General features: G+C 41.9%; 1 long non-coding RNA gene across 2 annotated transcripts in view; it reads left to right on the top strand.

Moving 5' to 3' along the window:
• LOC110260243 (uncharacterized) overlaps positions 1-20,341 on the top strand; it is a 585,810-nt gene that overhangs the window by 92,782 nt on the left and 472,687 nt on the right. The window contains exons 1-2 of one of the 2 annotated variants that reach the window (XR_014843510.1): positions 12,412-12,471; positions 14,796-14,929. The exons of the other annotated variant lie outside the window; for it this stretch is intronic. This is a non-coding gene — a long non-coding RNA (uncharacterized LOC110260243). Of the gene's footprint in view, positions 1-12,411; positions 12,472-14,795; positions 14,930-20,341 lie in introns of those variants that run through there. 2 annotated transcript variants of the gene reach the window in all.

Below are 20,341 nucleotides of genomic sequence, written 5' to 3'. Positions count from 1 at the left end.
AGCTGGGTAGCTTTTTTTTTTTTTTTAAAACATGGTCTAGAAGGTTTTAATCTTTGGTTTTTATATTATAAAGGTAACTCATGCTTAAAAATACATGCAGTAGAGAAGAATATTGCCCTCTTCAGGGCAGGCTGGGCTTTGCTGCATGTGGTCGTTGGCCTCTGAGATGGCCTCAGTGACCCACCTCCTGATATTCACAGTCTTGAAATTGTCATCCTCCGGAGTGTGGGCTAGATTTAGTGACTCACTGCAAACGAACAAAATAAGGCTTATTCCTAGGTATTTCGTTTTTTTGGGGGGGGTGCACTTTTAAAAGGCATTGTATTTTTATATTACTTTTCTAATATTTAATTGTTAGTATACAGAAATGCAACCGATTTCTGAATGTTAATCTTGTATCCTGCCAATTTCCTGAATCCATTGATCAGTTTGAGTAGTTTTTGTGTGGAGTCCTTATGGTTTTCTATACATAGTTATGTCATCTGCATAGAGTGACAGTTTTTACTCTTCTCTTCCAATTTTGATACCTTTTAATTCATTTTTTGTCTGATTGCTGTGGCTGGGACTTCCAATACTATGTTGAATAAAAGTGGTGAGAGTGGGCATCCTTGTCTTGTTCCAGACTTTAGCAAGAAGGGCTTCAGCTTTTCTCTGTTGAGTATTATATTGGCTGTGGGTTTGTCATAAACGGCCTTTATTATGTTAAGGTATGTACCCTCTATACACACTTTGGTCAGAGTTTTTTTTTATAATGAATGGATGTTGGATTTTGTCAAATGCCTTTTCTGCATCTATTGAGATAATCCTATGGTTTTTGACTTTTCTTTTGTTAATGTGATGTATGACATTGATTGATTTGATATGTTGAACCATGCTTGTGAATTTAGGATGAATCCCATTTGATCGTGGTGGTGTATGATCTTTTATATGTTGTTGGATTCTGTTGGCTAAAATTTTGTTGAGAATTTTTGCGTCTATATTCATCAGAGATACTGTCCTGTAATTTTCTTTTTTGGTAGTATCCTTGTCTGGTTTTGGTATCTGGGTGGTGATAGCATCATAGAATGTCTTTGAGATTATTCCTTCTTCTTCAACCTTTTGGAGAAATTTAAGAAGGATGGGTATAAGTTTGTCTTTGTATGTTTGGTAGAATTCACCTGTGAAGCCATCTGATCCTGGACTTTTGTTTGTAGGAGAGTGTTTTTATCACATACTTGACCAAGGAGGTGAAAGTTTTATATGCTGAGAACTAGAAAATATTAGTCAAGGAAATTCAAGAGGATTCAAAGAAATGGAAAGATATTCCATGTTCCTGGGTTGGAAGAATTAATATTGTTAAAAAAGTCATACTACCCAAAGCAATCTACACATTCAGTGCAACCCCTATGAAATCACTCATGACATTTTTCACAGAACTAGAAGAAACAACCCAAAAATTTATGTGGAACCGTAAGAGACCCAGAATTGCCAAAGTAATCCTGAGGAACAAAAACCAAGCAGGAGGCATAACTCTCCCAGACTTCAGACAATATTACAAAGCTATAGTAATCAAGACATTGTGGTACTGGTACAAAACTAGACATACAGACCAATAGAACAGAATGGAGAACCCAGAAGTAAACCCAGACACCTATGGTCAATTAATCTTTGGCAAAGGAGACAAGAATATAAAATGGGAAAAAAGTCTCTTCAACAAGTGGTGCTGGGAAAACATGTAAATCAATGAAACTGGAACACGCCCCCACACCATGCACAAAAATAAACTCAAAATGGCTTAAAGACTTAAATATTAGGCAAGACACCATAAAATTCTTAGAAGAGAACATAGGCCAAAACATTCTTGATATCACCCATATAAATGTTTCTTAGGTCTTTCTCCCAGAGCAATAGAATTAAAAACAAAAATAAACCAATGGGACCTAATCAAACTGACAAGCTTTTGTACAACAAAGGAAGCCATGAAAAACATCAACAAAAACAACAACAAAACAAACCAGGGTGTTCCTGTTGTGGGGCAGTGGAAACAAATCTGACTAGTATCCATGAGGACGCAGGTTTGATCCCTGGCCTTGCTCAGTGGGTTAAGGATCCAGCCTTGCCATGAGCTGTGGTGTAGGTACAGACGCTGTTTGGATCTGGCGTTGCTGTGGCTGTGGCATAGGGTGGCAGCTGTAGCTCTGATTCGATCCCTAGCCTGGGAATTTCCATATGCTGCAGGTATGGCCTTAAAATGGGAGAAAAAAAAATCCCCAAAGACAACCTACAGAATAGGGGAAAAGAGTTTCAAAATGATACATTGACAAGGCTTAATCTCTAAAATATACAAGCAACTTATACAACTCAACAGCAAAAAAACCCCAACAACCCAATTGAAAAATGGGCAGAAGAGCTGAATAGACATTTCTCCAAAGAAGACATACAAGTGGCCAACAGGCACATGAAAAAATGCTCAACATCACTAATTATTAGAGAAATGCAAATCAGAGCTACAGTCAGGTACCAATTCATACTGATCAGAATGGCCATCATTAGTAAGTTTATAAGTAACAAATGCTAGAGAGGGTTTGGAGAAAAGGGAACCCTCCTACACTGTTGGTGGGAATGTAGATTGGTATAATCACTATGGAAAACAGTATGGAGGTACCTCAGAAAACTAAATATAGAACTACCATATGATTCAGCAATCCTACTCCTGGGCATATATCCAGACAATGAAATTGAAAAAGATATATGCACCACTATATTCATTGCAGCACTATTCACAATAGCCAGGGTATGGAAACAACATTAAATGTCTGCCGGCACATGAATCGATTAAGAAGATGTACATATATACAGTGGAATACTACTCAGCCATAAAAAGTACTAAATAATGCCGTTTGCAGCAACATGGATGGAACTAGAGACGCTCATACTAAGTGATGTAAGTCAGAAAGAGAAAGACAAATACCATGTGATATCACATCTGGAATCTAACGTATGGCACAAATGAACCTGTCTAGAGAAAAGAAACAAACTCATGGACAAACTCATGACAACATGTGTAGTTGCCGAGGGGGAGGGAATGAGGTGGACTGTGTGTTTGGAGTTAGTAGATGCAAAATATTACATTTGGAGTAGATAAGCAGTGAGGTCCTGCTGTATAGCACAGGGAACTATATCTAATCACTTGTGATGGAACATGATGGAGGATAATGTGAGAAAAAGAATGTGTGTGTGTGTGTGTGTGTGTGTGTGTATATATATATATATATATATGTATAACTGGGTCACCTTGCTGTACAGCAGAAATTGACAAACAATGTAAATCAAGTATAATAAAAAATTTTTAAAAAACCAAACAGAAAAAGGCAAAAGTGATGGAATATAACTTCCATGATTAGGTTATAAAACACCGTGACTTCCATCTTGGGACCTCTCTTTGTTTTTCAGTTCTCTCACTTTTGGGAAGCTGCTGCCTTGCCTTGAGCAACACAATGGAGAGGCTACTTATGTCTCTGGCCCTCTGCCACCAGAGAGCTAAGACTTGTCAGCAGCTATATGAGTGGGCTGGGAAGAAGATTCTCCTGCCCCAATACAGCCTTGAGATGTCCACATCCTTGGCCAGCACTTTGATTGCAGCCTCATGACGAGTCTTCCATCAGCGCTATTCCTCAGTTCCTGACCAGTGATATTATAAATATTGCTTCTAGCTGCTCATCTTGGAGAGGAGAGGGAAACTGGTTTTGTCCAATAGATAACTAAATCTTAACTCTTAAATCTTAGTGGATTTACATTAAAACCTCCCTGCCCCAGCACATACTCTCACGCTACATCTTTAGTTCAAGTTGGGTACCCAGGAAACTGTCCTCCATGGGAACTTAATGATCCAGGCTGCTTCTATTTTGTGGCAGGGAAATTGCTTATAGGACTTAATTGCTTTGAGTATCCCAGACAAAAAGTGATGTATGTCACATTTGCTCACATTGCATGGGCAGGAAACAGTCACACAATCCCATGTAACTGCATGGGAAAATGGGAAATTGGAGAAGCATATGGATAGTCAGTGAGAATCAATAAGAATTAAATATTTCTGCAGCATAGACAGCATAAAAAAGTGAATATCTGCTTTTATCCTTTCATCAAATATTTTATATTTAACTGCTTGAATTGTGGCCTTTTAGAGAAACCCACTTATCCCACAAGTGCACAGCATGCATATATATATATAGTGCATATATATATATATATATAGTGCGTGTGTGTGTATCATACATATATGGTATATGTGTATAAAATAGGATCAAATTTTTACATTGAGCTTTGTTTTATTCTTGGTAACATCTGCTTGGTATTCCATGGTAGGGATATATCATAATTCATTTAATTGTCCTTCTATCAATAAAGAATAATTTAATCATTTCTATAGTTATAAAAAAGTCTTAACAGGTCTATTTTCACCAGTTACTTCTCTAACTTGTCCATATGCCATCATGTGCATGTATTGGAACCAGTCCACACAGAGAACAAATCCTATCTCCACCAGCCCTTGCCTCCTGTCTCACCCTTCTTGCTTGCTGCTGCTTTTTTTTTTTCATTTTTTAAAGTTTTATTGAAGTATAGTCAATTTACAACGTTGTGGTGATTTATGCTGTACAACAAAGTAACCCGGCCACACCTACACACACGTCCATTCTTTTTCAGATTTTTTTCCCATGTAGATTACCACGGAATATTGGGCAGAGTTTCCAGAGCTACGTAGCTGGTCCCCCTTGGCCATTCTCACTCCATGCACCAAAGTGTGCATATGCCAATCTCAAACCCCAGTCCATCCCTTCCCCACCCCACCTGTCCCCCTCACACAACCACAAATCTGTTTGCAAACTCTGTAAGTCTGCTTCTGTTCTGTAAACAGATTCATGTGCATCCTATCTGTAGATTCTGCATATAAGTGATATCAGGTGACATCTGTCTTTCACTGTCTAACTTCACTTAGCGTGATAATCTCTACGTCCATCCTTGTTACTGCAAATGGCATCATTGCAGTGTTTTTCACAGCTGAGCAATGTTTCACTGTATGCACGTACCACATCCTTTCCATCCATTCCTTTGTCAATGCACATCTAGGTTGCTTCCATGTCTTGGCTATTATAAATAGTGCTGCAAGAACACTGGGGTTTTTGAATTATGGTTTTCTCCAGATAGATGCCCAGGAATGTGGTTGCTGGATCATCTGATAGTTCTATTTTTAGTTTTTTGAAGACCCTCCACACCATTCTACACAGTGGTTGCGCCAGGGTACATTTCTACCAACAGTGTAGGTGGACTCCCTTTTCTCTGCACCCTCTCCAGCATTTATTGCTTGTAGACTTTTTGATGATGGCTACTCTGGCTGGTGTAAGGGGGTACCTCATAGTAGATTTATTTGCCTTTCTCTAATAATTAGTGATGTTGAGCATCCTTTCATGTGGTTTTTGGCCATCTGTGTGTCCTCTTTGGAGAAATATCCACCCAGATCTTCTGCTCATTTTTTATTGGTGTTTTTTTTTTTTATATTGAGCTGTGTATTTTGGAGATTTGCTTGCTTCTTTTTTTTTTTTTTTTTTTTTTTTTTTTTTTTTTTTTTTTTTTGGCTTTTGTCTTTTGTTGTTGTTGTTGTTGCTATTTCTTGGGCCGCTCCCGCGGCATATGGAGATTCCCAGGCTAGGGGTTGAATCGGAGCTGTAGCCACCAGCCTACGCCAGAGCCACAGCAACGCGGGATCCGAGCCGCGTCTGCAACCTACACCACAGCTCACGGCAACGCCGGATCGTTAACCCACTGAGCAAGGGCAGGGACCGAACCCGCAACCTCATGGTTCCTAGTCGGATTCGTTAACCACTGCGCCACGACGGGAACTCCTGCTTGCTTCTTAAATAAAGGGCATCATCATGCTTTTCTCCCTTTTAGGAGGAGTAAGAGATTGGGGAGCTGTTGAAGTATTCAACTTTGCTTGACATCATTCTGATATGAATATTTGAAAAAGGGACAGAAGGAGCTAGCATGTATGGAGCACAGAGTGCTTAGGCATTGTGCTATGAATTCATATATTGATTTCACTAAATCCTTATAGCACCCTGTGAAATATGTGATTATTATTTAGCTCCTATGGTAAAATCCTCTACGTGAGCTTTAAGCACCTCCTTGCCTCACCCCCACCATGCACACTCACTGTATAATTTCTTCCTCTTTTCTTTCTTTCTTTTTTTTCCCCCAGAAAGCAGATAGTGTTAACAGGCCGTGACGATAGTTACAATCCATGTGCCCTTTCCCAGAAGATAGACCATACGTAGTAAAAAAGAAACAAACAAACAAACAAAAAACCTATGCAGTGTTTGCAAATTTCCTGGGAAGAGTCTCTCTGTTTAAAAGTATGTTAGTTTGCTTTCTCTATTAAAGAACAGAACAACAAGAAGTAAACAGATCCTGTGTGATGGGAGAGAACGATGACTGGCTGTCTCCATGGTTCCACTGTTTCCTCTTGGGAATCTATTAAAGGGCCAGAACATCCTCTGCCTTCCAAGCAGTTGCCAGATGGTGTCTAAGGTGTGAAAAGGTTGCAGACAAACTCTTCTGTTCCAGTTCAGAGGCTTGGGATTGCTTATTGGCTAAGTATTCCAACTTTGGCAGAGAGATGGAAGCAGGATAATATCTGAATTTCCATAGTGTTTTCTTAGGTGGGAAATAAAGGGAGAGAAAACATTCTTGACTGGTGTCTCTGGCTTCTGGAGTCCTGCAACTTCCTACTGACTGCATTAAAAGTAAAGTAAGGCTCAGTCTAGACAGAGAGCCATCTCCAATCTTGGCAGGTACTAGGATAGTATTACTGTTTCAGTTTTGTAGATGAGCAAACCGAGACTCTGAAAGATTAAGGAATTTGACACCGAACTTGGAATAATTACACTAAACCATGCAAGCCTGAGGACATGTAATTTATGTGTTTGGTTTGCAGCAGATGATCTCTTAAGGTCTCTTAACATTTCAAATACATGATATAAATAGAGCTGTGGCCACATGACACATCTCCTTCCAACCCAGCACCTTGAATGCTTTCCCTGGATATCTTAAAAATCAATTCTTGGAGTTCCCGTCGTGGCGCAGTGGTTAACGAATCCGACTAGGAACCATGAGGTTGCGGGTTCGGTCCCTGCCCTTGCTCAGTGGGTTAACGATCCGGCATTGCCGTGAGCTGTGGTGTAGGTTGCAGACGCGGCCCGGATCCCGCGTTGCTGTGGCCCTGGTGTAGGTCAGTGGCTACAGCTCCGATTAGACTCCTAGCCTGGGAACCTCCATATGCTGCGGGAGCGGTCCAAGCAAAAAAAAAAAAAAAAAAAAATCAATTCTTACACCATGGCCCTTCAGCTGACAGTTTGGGGAGCATTGGAGAGGACATTCTCCTAAAGAATTTGATTTGTCTGAAGTAAAGGAAAAGTTTACAAACTTTCACCAAGTTTATCTGCAAATGAAGGAGGTTGAGGATAAAGTTGTGGTTGGATGGATGTTATAATGGGCCTTGTTTTCTATGTATCTGCAGGTTCCAGGACATTGAGTGGAACCAGTAGAGGGGAACTGAAGCTTCTCTGTAAACCAGTGTCAAATGGCCTGTCTGTGCTCAGATGGAAAGTTTATACAGATTAGGTAACATTAGTGAGCGATTTTCCTTTTCTTAGGTAAAATTGGACTGTCCCTCCAAGAATTATTATCATCGGGAGGTGTATGTGTGTTCTGATGGTTCATGCATGCATTCACTCATTTATTCATTCACTTAAATATTTATTGAGTGCCTACTCTGCATTAAACACTGATGTTGCTGGGAATAAAGTAATGAACAAAAAAGACAAAATTCTTACTCTCATGGAGTTTTTTCATTCTAGTGGGGGAAGAGAATCAAAGCAATAATTGAGTAACATAAGTAGTATGTTGGGTGCAAAGGATTACTGTGAAGAAAACAAATCAGAGAAGAGCAAAAGCAAGTACAGGGTCAGGGCGTGGGGATGTTCGCAGTTTTAAATAGGATATTGAGGAGGTGACCTAAGAGCCCGATGTGAGTGAGGGGTAGAGTGTTCCAGATAGGGAAGCAGCAAATCCAGAAGCCACCAGGAAAGGCCGAAGGGGCTGGGGAAGAGTGGAATCGGGAGGAAGGTGAGAGATACAGCCAAGTAGGTGAGGGAGAGGCCGGCAGGTGGGACACCAGAGGATGCCATAGGCACTGCAGCTTTCCTTCTGAGCAGGATGGGAAGCATTTCAGGGATTCCAGCTGAAGGCTGATAAGATCTGACTTATTTTGTAATAGGATTTCTCTGGCTAATCTGTTGAGATTCAGCTGTAGGGAGGCCATTTGGAAGCTATTGCAGTAATCCAGAAGAAAGGCGATCAACATCAGTATGGTGGGGGAGGCAAAAAGTCCTTTGATTCTGGACTCTGGATATATTTACTGAGCTGTTGAATGTGGGATGTGAGAAATGGGGAGTCCCAGACGACTCCTCCATTTTTGATCTGAGCAGCGAGAAAGGTGGTGTTACTCCATAGGGGCAATCAGGAGTTCAGTTTCAAACACACTCGGTTTGAGATGCCAACTGGATATTTAAATGACAATCTGTGAGCCTGTATTTCAGAGTGAGTCTTGGATTGGAGAAAATAGTTGTTGGCTGGTACTAAAGTCTTGAGATTGATGAGTTCACCTAGTCAATGGTTATAGACAGAGAAAAGAAGTCCCAAGACAGCACTATTTTTTAAAATTACAACTGAAAAATTAAAATTATTCTCTTACATGGGCAGTAGAGCGAGGAATATATTTTTAAAATAATTATCCTACTGTAATTGAATAGAAGACGGTCAATAAGGAAACAGGCAGACTATTTTTTTTTCCCTCTGTAAAATATTTCGTTTTTGGATGTGTGAAGCACAGAGGCAGCTTTTGAATCCTTTGTCCTTATATTTGTGTAGTGTTCTAAAATTCCATGATAAATTCACAGGTATTATTTCATCTTGTCCTTGAAAAATTCTGGGAGATAGATAGTATTCATGGAAGTCTGTAATGAAGCTTGATAAATAAATATGAATTATTTACAGAAACCCTATTAGGTGGGCTATTGTTATCATCCCCAGTTTGTAAATGAGGAAGTTGAGGCAGAGGGATAGAAAAGGATTTGATCAAGTTCAAGCTTTTTAAATATGTTAGCAGCAGAGCTGGGTTTAGAATGAGTTTTACAGTTAGTGTAACATACTGAGTGCTGATGACAAAGAGTTGAGTCTCCTGCAGCTCTTCCCTCTTTCCTAACCTCAGCTTTCCTCTCTCCTGGTTTAGGCAGAGCTTCTCAATCTGGGCACTATTGTCAGTAGGGGCTGGATCATTCTTTGCTGGGTTTGGGGGTGGCCCTATACATTGTAGAATGTTTATAGCATCCCTAACTTCTACCTCCTAGATGCCAGCATCACACCCCATGCCAGTCATGGATGACCAAAAAATGTCTCCAGGCACTAAAAATATGCCATGCTGGGGGACAAATGGTCCTGACTGAGAACCACTGGTTTCTAGGCTCCGGTCTGCTTGCACCGGGTTGGAGGCAGCCCCTCTGTCACCAGTTCCCCAGGGCAGCCAAGTGTAGATATCCAGAAGCTCTGGGCTGCACACACTCTGCCTGGCAGCCCTCGGGGCTCCAAGGCTGGCGTGCTGTGCCATCTCCTGCCTGCTGTGATCACTGTATGGCCTCTTCTGCAAGGCCCTCTCCTTTGCTGATTCCTGCCTCTAAGGAAGTCGCATCATATATGCTCATCTTGCCACTTCAATTTGCTGTGTTCTCTTCAGTGTCCAGGAGAGAAAGCCCAGGACAGACTTCTGGTGGCTCTCCTCTGATTCCGTGTCCATTAGCTAAGTGAATAGCAGGTGTATATGGCTGTAAACTGCAGGGGAAAATGTTATACACCTGGATTTGATTGGATTACCTCTGATCAGGATGAGTCAAGAAGTGATGTATATCTGTTGATAGAAAAAAAAATCATATCACGTCAATCAAAAAGCATTTAATGAATACCTAACCTCATTCCCTTAGCACGGATGTGCCATGTTCCACAATTCCAGATGTGACATTTTTCACATAACCAATAAAGAAGGATGAATTTGTAATTTTATTCTAGGTATCTTATATATATATTTTTTATCTTTCTGATCTTCCTCCCTCCCTGGATATGGTTGGATTGCTTCAGAAGACTGGCTTGGTGCTCCGATTTTGTGTGTTTCAGTACATTCTATTGGAATATTTTCTTTCAGACACTTCTGTCTGCCAAGTTGGTGACATTTCTCTCATGACGCATGTCTCGACAAGTCACCAAATGCTTATTGTTAAGCTGGGGCTTAATTTCTGCCTCAACTAACTCAGCTTTTGGCATCCAAACCTGCAGAGACTGTGCCCAGGAAGGGGGTCCAGGGGTTACTGAGGAGAGGGCTGGGAGATCGCTGCGGAGACTGAAAGGGGAGACCCTTTACCAGCTTGTTTTCTGACTCAAATTCATCAGGACAGTCTGTTCCTAATGCAGAGCATGTTATGATTTTGTGAAAGAATTTCGACTCGCTCTTCCACTTTTGATTTATTAGTAAGTGATCCCCTGGATGATGAAAGGCCTAGGATATCATTTGGTGGGCAACGTGAAGCACTTGTGAGTCTTGTCCCGTATTCCATTTTCTGGTTTTCTTTTTGAATTATTTCCTTATGGGAAGGTTTTCCTTATAGTCATCATGTGAATTATGTAGGATACTGCTTGGTTTGATATATACTTCCATATTATTTCAGAGTCACAGGGCTCTGGGAAAGGATTAAATAGAGAAGCTCTAGAGCATTTTCCCAGGAGAGGTCTCATTTGGTAACATGAGGTTTTCAAGAAGAGCAACTGTTCCAGTTACATCGAAATACCATCTCCTCCATCCCTCTGGCACTATAAAGTCTAATGAAATTACTCACTTTGCCAGCCTCCCCTTAAACTAGACCTGGTTCAGGCCAATGAGATAGGTAAGGGAATTTCTGGGAAGGTTTTTTCCTCATTGATAAAAAAAGAGAGTAGTATATAGGATAGTACTTTCTTACCACCTGGCTGCCTACCTGCTTCCTGCCTTTGACTATAGCCAAGTGAGATGGCTGCAACTGTGGCAGCCACCTTGTGACCATGAGGGATAGGTCTGTTCTCAGGGGAATTGCAGAGATGCCAGATCCAGCACTTTAACATAATGGGAAAACTAACTCAAGAGGGTTTAAGCCATAAGGACATGTATTGTTTCCTTACTTGTAGGTATTTCTATTATCTACAGCTAAAAGCAACTCAGCAACTAAAGCTTAATCTCTGAAGTGCACAGAACTAATGCTAAAGCCAAAGAATCTTTTCTATAGGAATTCTCTTCCTTTATGTCTCTCTGATTCTGTATATTAGTTTATAAAGTTAAAGAAACACAAACTCCTTCTACGACTGAACAAGAAGATGTGCTAAATGTATGATAATAGTATAACAAAAGACATATTCTCAAATTATGTTTAATTTATAAGACTCTTTGAAATTGACCAGATCCTACAAATACATTAGCAAAAGCAAGGCTGAGAATAGGTCCTAAAGATGTAAATGCCTATATAACATTAAAGTCTAAATTAAGGCACAACAATGCAGGAGCTCTGAAATCTAATATTCTGTGATTTAAATGACTTAATAAGTAATTTAATTTGCCCCAGTCTCCTTTAGATCCTCCTCCACCCTGAAGCCCATCTGTGAATGAGCGCAGTCTCTTATTAGCCACAAAAGAAACAGCATAAACTGGGAGAAGTTTCCCAGCGCTGTGGGCCAGGTCCAGCCACTTCCCTTTGGCTTTCTCTATCGAGTCTAGTGATGTAGAAAATGGAACTCCTCTCTATCATTCTGAGCTTTCTTGAAAAATCTTGGCCCTTTGTCACAATTCCTCCTATATTAGGGGCGAACGTGAAGATGGTAAAAGGCTTAGGCATGTAGATGGCATTTTGAATATAACCCTTCAAGATGCAGAACCTTATGGGATTTGGAAATCAAGAGTACGTTTGGACTGGCAGCCTGTAGGCAATAAGACGCATCTCAATGTAATTTTAAAGAGCTGAGATCCTAAGCTGCCTGAATCAGCCTTTGAAAGAAAAAAATGAGCTCACTCTGCCATGGCTGTGTTACCCCAATGACTACAAGATGCTCAGATATGCTAACTCTGAGTGGGGTTATGCACTGTGACATGTTCAGAGGAAGAATTGAATTCCACAAGACAAGAATGCCATTGATACAGGCTTTTCTGAAAGTTGATTAAAAAACTTCTCCAAGGATTATAGCCAAGTCAGCGGCTTCCTCTGGAATAACGCACAGCAGGAGAAGAAAACCTGTCCACTGAGAGCCGGGAGCAAATTCATCGCAGGAAGGGAGCGATCATAGGGTGGCTGACTCATGGGGAAGAAGGTGAGATCTAGAGTGCTTGAGTCTTGACTGGTCCTGTGGAAGCCTAGGAGGAAATGGCTAACTATTCAACACAAGCAACGTTTTTTATGCTATTGACGGAGGGTATGAGAAGAAAGGCGGACAAGAGGGGAGAGGCATGAAAATATGCAGGGGGGGCTGTACAACTACAGAGCATTAGGTAGCCCATGAAGTCTGCTGGTGGTTGGGCTGAAGGGCTTCTAAGCACAAGGATGCCTTGTTCAACTTGAAGTTCTTTGTGGTGTAAATGCTTGTTCGGTCTCCCTCCAAATCTCCAATGTGATCTGATAAACACAAAACCTGCCTTTGTGAGTTGGATTTTTTGGGGGGGATTTGAGGTAGGAGCTGCAACTTATATCTGAATCTGTGCAGTGCAAATCAGAGATAACATTCATGGGCTGGCAAGGCGATGGGTGGATTGAAGTAGGGGTGGGAGCCAGAGGAGAGCATAAGAATTTAAAGACACCCTTCTGCCCAACCTATGTTTGTTGGAAATGTTTGTAAATCATGGAGCGGGTTTGAGGGTTTGAGTAATACTGTCCTTTCAGTTGCATTAAGACTTGTGAGGTCCCTCCTGGATGGGGATTTGGGTGCCTTCCTCAGGCTCTTCCATGCGCCTGTAGGCTGATCTGTGTGCCCTGCTGCTCCCTGGGCACCCTCCTCACTCCTGCCTCCTGCTCTCTGCCTGGGACACTGACCCATGTGGACCTGGCTTAGGGTTGGCTTTGGCTCATGGAGAGCCCAATGCAGAGCCTCTGCTTCAGGAGGTTAGAAGTAGGGTGCAGAGCGAGGTCAGCGTTTCTGTTCCCCTGACCTCCTCCTTCTGACATCATTTTGGGTTAAATATGTCCTTGTCTGAAGATCATTCAGTTCTTTTTATGGGGACTGTCTCTCTTTCCAGGTTTTAATAACCATTCCTTTGTTTTCTCTCTCTGCGCTTAGGTGGGGTGATCAACCTCCTGGTTTGCTGGAACTGAGGGTGTGCCTAGGACACAGTTTGAGTTTTAAAACTGGGACAGTCCTGAGCAAACAGGGATGAGCTGGTTACCCTACCCTAGGAATGGTTAATAGCTCCTCTGCTATTTCGAACTTCAGGTTACTAAATTATCCCTTGTGGTTCCCCTACACCCAACCCCTTTCTTTGTAAATAGTCCTTTTGTCAAACGAACACAGCCTCCTGGAATTATTTTACTCAAGGGCATTGTCTCTTTTCTGTTGGGACTTTGAGTGACATACTGATGTCCATGAAAACTTTTGTCCTCATTGTGTAGGTTTCTTCTACTGCCAGATAAGAGGGTTACACTAGAACATTCCCTTATATCTCTGTAATGGGGCAAAAGTAAGCCATAATTACAGTGTGGATGGAGACCAAGAAGCTTGAATTCTACAAAAAGGACATTTGGAGTTTTAGGTTTCTTGGTTTCCCAACAAGAGCTCGTGGCAAATTGAAATCTTCCTTTCTTTCCAATTATCTACTTTAGTAGAACAATGTTTTTCATTTCCTCTCCAAGCCTAGCATCGTTTAGAAGAAATATAATAAGATACTCTCTTGTGTTACCTTGGTCACAGTGCATGAAAACAGTCTGAATAATTATCTGCAGATGATGCTCATTGGAGGCTAATTATGTGGCCTTGGTCACTGACAAGAACACGATTCTTTATTTCTTACCAGAGTGTCTGCTCTGTCTTGAGAGATGAGTTAGGCTTGGAAGCAGAAAACAGGACAAAGTGCCTGCCTTCATGATGCTTACATGCTGTGGACACTTGGGGATTATGGTCACAGTTTACAAACAGCTTTTGTATATGGGATTATTTTCTTGGCTTCGATCTTGACAATGGCTAGTGAAGTCAGCCACAGTTTAACCTTCCTTTTAAACATATTCTGTGACTTGCTCATGGTCATGCTAATAAATGGCAGTGAGTGTGATTCACACCTGATCTTCTTACTCAGAGTCAAGCCCTGTCACCAACATACTATAGCCTGGCCTTTCTCATGTTGCTTCTGCTAACCCAGAGGAGATGCAGGAGCTATATGCATCCAAGGCATCTGGCTGAATGTCTGCAGCTGGGGGGAGCAGCCCCAGCTCTTCTAGCCATGAGCATCCATTCCACTTGAAGCTGCTCTGTGGTGCAGATCTGAGGGCGGCTCTGTCAAGTACCAGTGCATTGTGACACTTCAGGGGAGATTTTCTGTTACCAGCTAATTATCGCTGAAATTTCTCAAGAAGGAGAAAAGTGCCTCTCACATCTTATTTTAAAATATAAAAAGCTTGGAAAAGTTTGAGGGTGATTTGCTGCTCTTCTAGCTCCATAGGCGGCCCCAGCCAGACCTGAACAAGTATTGGCAGAAGGGCCATCAGTGTGGTGCCCTTGAAGAGCTCCCCAGGGGTGACAATCCCAGGCCAGTGACTCCACACTCAATAAGATGCAAACAGCATGGGTGAGTGCCTGGGAAGGCAGGGGAGAGGATAGAAACAGAAGATGGATCTCGAAGCAATTATCTAGAGATGATTGGTGCCCAGAAGGGTTGCTGATGCCAAGAGAGTAAAGCCAGACAAAAAGATCACATATTGTAGGATTCTATTTATATAAAATGCCCAGAACAGACAAAGCCATAGAGACAAATAGAAAACAGATTAGTGGTTGCCAGGGGCTAGGAAGTGGGGAGGGAGGATGGGGATGCAGGCATGGGTCCTTAATGGCTACAGATTTCCTTTTCTGGAGATAAAGATGTTCTGGAACTAGGCAGTGATGGTTATACAATGTTGCGAATATACTAAGTCACTGATGGTAATTTTTATGCTAGATGTATTTTATCACATTTAAAATACATACACACACACACACATAAACTTAAAAAAAAAATCTTACTGGTGAGTCCATCTCTAAGGTACTTCTGGCAACATGCCTGATGAGTATCCATCCAGATTTGACTAGAGTATTCTTCAAGGAGAACATTGTCATCTCAAAAGTAAGTTTGTTTCACTTTTAGGAAGCCTTAGTTGTTAGAAAGCTCACTATTAAAGTGAATTAAAATCTATGAGAGAAAGAGAGAGAAGGGGGCAGAGGGAGAGGGAGAGGTTGCTCAGTGATTATGATGAAAGAGTATCAGGGTCCTCGGACCCCCCCCCCCCATTTATATTTATATTTGTGCCTTGAGAGACTGCAATTCTGGGCAGAGGGCAACCTTCTTGCAAGGACATTTTAGGAAAAGTGTACTACAGTCTAAAGGGGAATTGCTACATTTTCCTTTGTGCATAAAACTAAAGGGCTTGTGTGGGATGCAGAAATTCTCTCTGGGATTATTCCAGACCTTGAGCTGTAGATTATTCAAAATCTAGTCTTAAGGAATGCTACAATAGATGGATAAGAATCTAGGAAAATTTTCAGAATTTTTATTTGAAGAAATATAATCCTGTGCTCATCTTAAAATGAGATAATGTGTTCCTACCTGAAAAAAAAAATGCATGAGAAAAAACACATTACCAGAAAAGTTACGGGGTTTGTAATCAGGTATATAATCAAATGTCTTTAAACAATGACGTCCCCAAGGGCTTTGATATGGTCTGATTCATAGTTGGTCCACTTATGCAAAAACATGTCCACTGTGTAGATTCAAAGTATACATGTGCATTTCACTTACTTTATGTATATGCTATAACCTACATAACACATATAGGGACATAGTTTAATATTAGAGACTGAGAGCTTAGAAATTATTTTATATTCTGGTTTACTTAATAGTGAAAAAGATCAGTATAAAAAGGAAGTGTTTTCCTCTAAGCAGGGCTCAGGGAGTTCTGGTGGGAAAGGACACTGGCAGTTTATTTTGATTTGGGGTTCACCCAGGCACAGCTTCCAGGCCCTGCTTCTCACAACTCCTCAGGAGAGCTCCCTTCTACCCAGGTGCCCAACTGCTTTATGGCAGAACAAAGAAAGATGTGAATTTTGTCCCTGAGAACCAGCAGTGTTTTGTATTTTGAAAGCCCTGCTTTTAGACGGTCCCCAGCATAGGAGCATTTGAACAGCGTCCTATCTTTTATCATCATTGTAGCGGAAAAATACTAGCCTGAGGCTGTGGGCTGCTAAAAGCTGTCAGAGCCTGCCCACCTTCAGTGTTTCATGATGACGCTAGCTTTGTGCCACCCATACTTGGATCTGACTCAACGTGGGGAGAAGCCAGAAATACCAGAGAAATTCAGGAAAAACAGAAGAGCAGCCCGGGGAGAAACCAAGAGGAGAGGAAGCTTTGTTTTAGACCTGGGAGAAGGAGACAGAACCAGGTTAAGATACAAAGGACGTGAGAAACAGTTATCTTTCCCAGAAAGTGGTGAAAGCTGGGGAACACAGGACCCACACAAAGCTCTTATTCAGTGAAGCTTTGAGGCCTATGATTTTCTCTGACTGTGGGAGGGGCAGGTGGTTTGAGATGAGGGAGGGGCCGGGAACACAGTGTGATGGTGAAACTTCCCTTCTCTCTTCCTTCTTGTGGCTTTATTAGGCAGACGGGCAAATCGGTGTGCAAAGAATAAGTCTGCTGGATAACAGCTGCGTAAATGGCACATTATGCAATTTTGCAGGCACACACTGATCTGTAGTCGCAGAGAAAAGAAATTATATGAGGCCAAGTGCTCTGCAGTGGCAGCTTCAGGGCTAAGTGTTCGCTTTGCTGCTCTCTGCTCTAAGAGAGAAGGGTTTTATTTGCAGCCTGTCTCAGGGCCTGCAGTTCTGTGCTGCACCATCCCCAGCACGGAGGTGGTGTTTACTCACTCGTGTGACGAGCACGCCCTACCTCTCCGTCTCCCCCTCCAGCATGCGGTATTGATTTTCTGCTGGAAGGAGGCAGAAAAGACCTTTCTTTAAAGTACCTTTGGAGGCAGAGGTGGCTGTGGACTGGGCTCTGGAGTAAGGACCTGCATTCAGGGAACGAGGAATCTCTTTCTCAGTCGCAAATTGTCTCTGTGCAATTTACTAGTCATAACAAGTTCACGTTTTACTGTTAGTTGTTCAAGAAAAATCCAACAGATTGAAGCTGCCGCATCACTTGATTAGTCTAAACAAGTCCGGATAATTAGCCCAGCTAATTAATACCTATGTCTATTGTACAGTTTGAGCTGACATATTTTGAAGGTGGTGCCAGTTCAGAAATGTAGAAATAATTACTCTATAAAACTGGGCATGAGGCATAGTGCCATGGGATTTCACCTCGAATGCGCAAATGCTCTCCCTTTTGAAAGGTGATTTGCAAAAATGAGGAGTATTTGAAAATTCTCCAATCAGGAACTGCTTTTTTTTTTTTTTTTTTTCCTTTACTCAGGAGTTGTGGGAACCCTGATCCTGCCTTGCAGGCATAAAACACTAAAGAAAAAAAAATTAGCAGAGCTATCCCTTGCTCTGAAAAACCCAGGTATGTAGTATGCTGAATTTGTAGTCTTGATAAAGCACAGAATTAGTTTTTTATTACTTTGAAATTAAGTGCTCAGGTTCAATGGCTCCCCATTGCTTACCAAATTAAGTGCAGATTTCCCAGCCTGGATTTCAGAAAGCATGAACCACATACCCAACGTCTACAGGCCAAATGTGAGATTGCAGTATACTTTTATTAAATATAAATACTATAAAATACTGTACTCAGATGTAGGGGATACTCCTGAGGCCATGAGTGAGAGAAGAAGACAGGACACATGGACCAAAGGATAACTGATTTATGGATTTGTTGATTCCTTTGAGGTCTATTTCCTGAGAAGTAGTTGAAGGAGGTTCATGGTGAATGGTACCCAAAGGAATCATAAAAAGAGAAAATTGTCCAGTAATAAGTTATTGGCAGCTAGTGGTGGAGATACTAATTTACTGATTTACTCTGCAGCACACCTTTGTTTTGTAAAGGACCAAGTTTGGTGGTGCCGCTCAGTAAGCCACTCAGTAAGATGTAGGGCAGATGTGGATAGGGACCAGGGAGGGCTCCTGAGGAAGGAAACAGATCCCTCTGCACTGAGGTTCAGTGTTCTCCCCCATGTCTGTTAGATTGAAGTGACGGTGAATGAGGACAACTATTTGTAAATGGAAATCTCAAGCAGTAGAAGAATTAACTTTATGGAGGAGGGCAGCATAGAGTGGTGGCCAGGGCCAATGTCATCATTAGAAATAGACTCAGGCCATTAGGGCATGACTGGTGCTAGAACACCTCTTGACTAAGGAGCGTGTGTGTGTGTGTGTGTGTGTGTGTGTGTGTGTGTGTGTTTGTAAAGGTAAAGTGCTAGGTTTGGAAGCCCAGGCCAAGTCGAGTGCTGTGAGCACAGCCGTGTGTGAGCCTAGAAGTGAAGGCCAGAACAGTTTCAGAGGAAAGTGTCAGAGGAAAGCACTGAATTGGCACAGCACAACATAGCATGAGCCATGTGAAAAAGCACCAGAAGACTGCAACAGACCAGACACTGAGGATGAAATAGTAGTTTCTGAGCCCAGGAGTGACATAAATACAATGATTGTAAACAGGATGGGTTGGTGTGCAGATACTTTGGAAAGTGATGGTGAGGAACAAAAGCAATGTGGCTGATTGGCAGTAGAATAAGATCTGTCTAGGGCGATGCACTCTCCCAGTCTCCCTTCGCTTTCAGTGATCCTGCAACCCCTGAAAAATAAAACATGAGGAAGACATATAGATAAATGTGTGTGTGTATGTGTGTGTGTGTGTGTGTGTGTGTGTGACGGAAGGTTTGGCGTTTTTTTGGCCGCACCATGGCATGAAGAGGTTCCCCAGCCAGGAAATGAATCTAAGCCTCAGCTGCGACCTATGCCAGCATGGGATCCACCAGGACCCGAGCCTCCACAGCGACCCGAGCCACTGCAGTCAGATCCCTAACCCACTGTGCCACAGTGGGAACTCCAAGGTTTGGTTTTTGAACAGGGTGTCCCTGTGATTAGGATTGTGCTCCAGGAAGGCTATTACAGTAAAGTTTTCTGGATAGATGTGACAGAGTGATCCAGGATAAACAGTTGGAAAGCTTATAGCTATTATGCAGTGAAGGATGGAAATCAGGGTTGAAGTTATAGCAATTGAATTAAGGGGTCATGTTTTAAAGATATTACAGAAGTTGAGTCTGTAGGACATGATAATTTGAGTAGAGGAAATAGGAATGGGAAGAGTAAAAGCAGATATTAATATTTCCAGATGGTCCGAATGAAAAAGTAGGGGTAATACTCATAGGACTAGAGAATTCAGGAAGAGAAACTGGTACTGAAGACAAGGTAGTAATTTCATCATTAAACATTTTGAGTTTGACATACTGGTGGAACAATCTGGTGAAATTCTTTAGAACTCAGTTACAAACATAGTCTGGACCTCAGCAAGGAGGTCCAGAAATAGATGTTTGTTGCTAAATGGCTGTCTTGGTTAGGGTATGTCTGGAGTAATCACATGCCTGGAGGCTTTGCCCTTCCATACAAATATCACTTCATATTTGCAAGGATGATATAATATAGCAGTTAAAATCTTCCCCTTTGGTTTCAGCTGGGTCCTACTCAGCCATTTATAGACTCTGTAAACGTTGGGGGGTATTCCTGAGCCTCTCTCTGCCTTCGTTTCTTTATCTGTAAGTTGGGAGTGATAACGTCTGCAGGATTGTATTCAATAACTAAGTTAGTACACACGAAATACCTGGCCAGGCTACTGTTACACTCCTGGGGCTATTTCTAAAAGTGCCTTTCCTCCTGTGGCTCAGATCCTCAGCTTTGGATACCAGGACACGCCTCCTTTCCTGCCTACCCAAAATCTCATGTGAAACTCCTTTTCCTCTGCCTGCAGGAGTTAAATTCACCTGGAGTGGTGAGAACGTGCAATCCTACCTTGTCTGTC

The sequence above is a fragment of the Sus scrofa genome, chromosome 4, assembly GCF_054392235.1.
Source record: "Sus scrofa isolate SSC_HxYL_T2T_F1_AM1 chromosome 4, Sscrofa_HxYL_maternal_Yorkshire_Landrace_v2.0, whole genome shotgun sequence".
Taxonomy (NCBI): domain Eukaryota; kingdom Metazoa; phylum Chordata; class Mammalia; order Artiodactyla; family Suidae; genus Sus; species Sus scrofa.
This window is presented reverse-complemented; position numbering and strand designations above follow the sequence as displayed.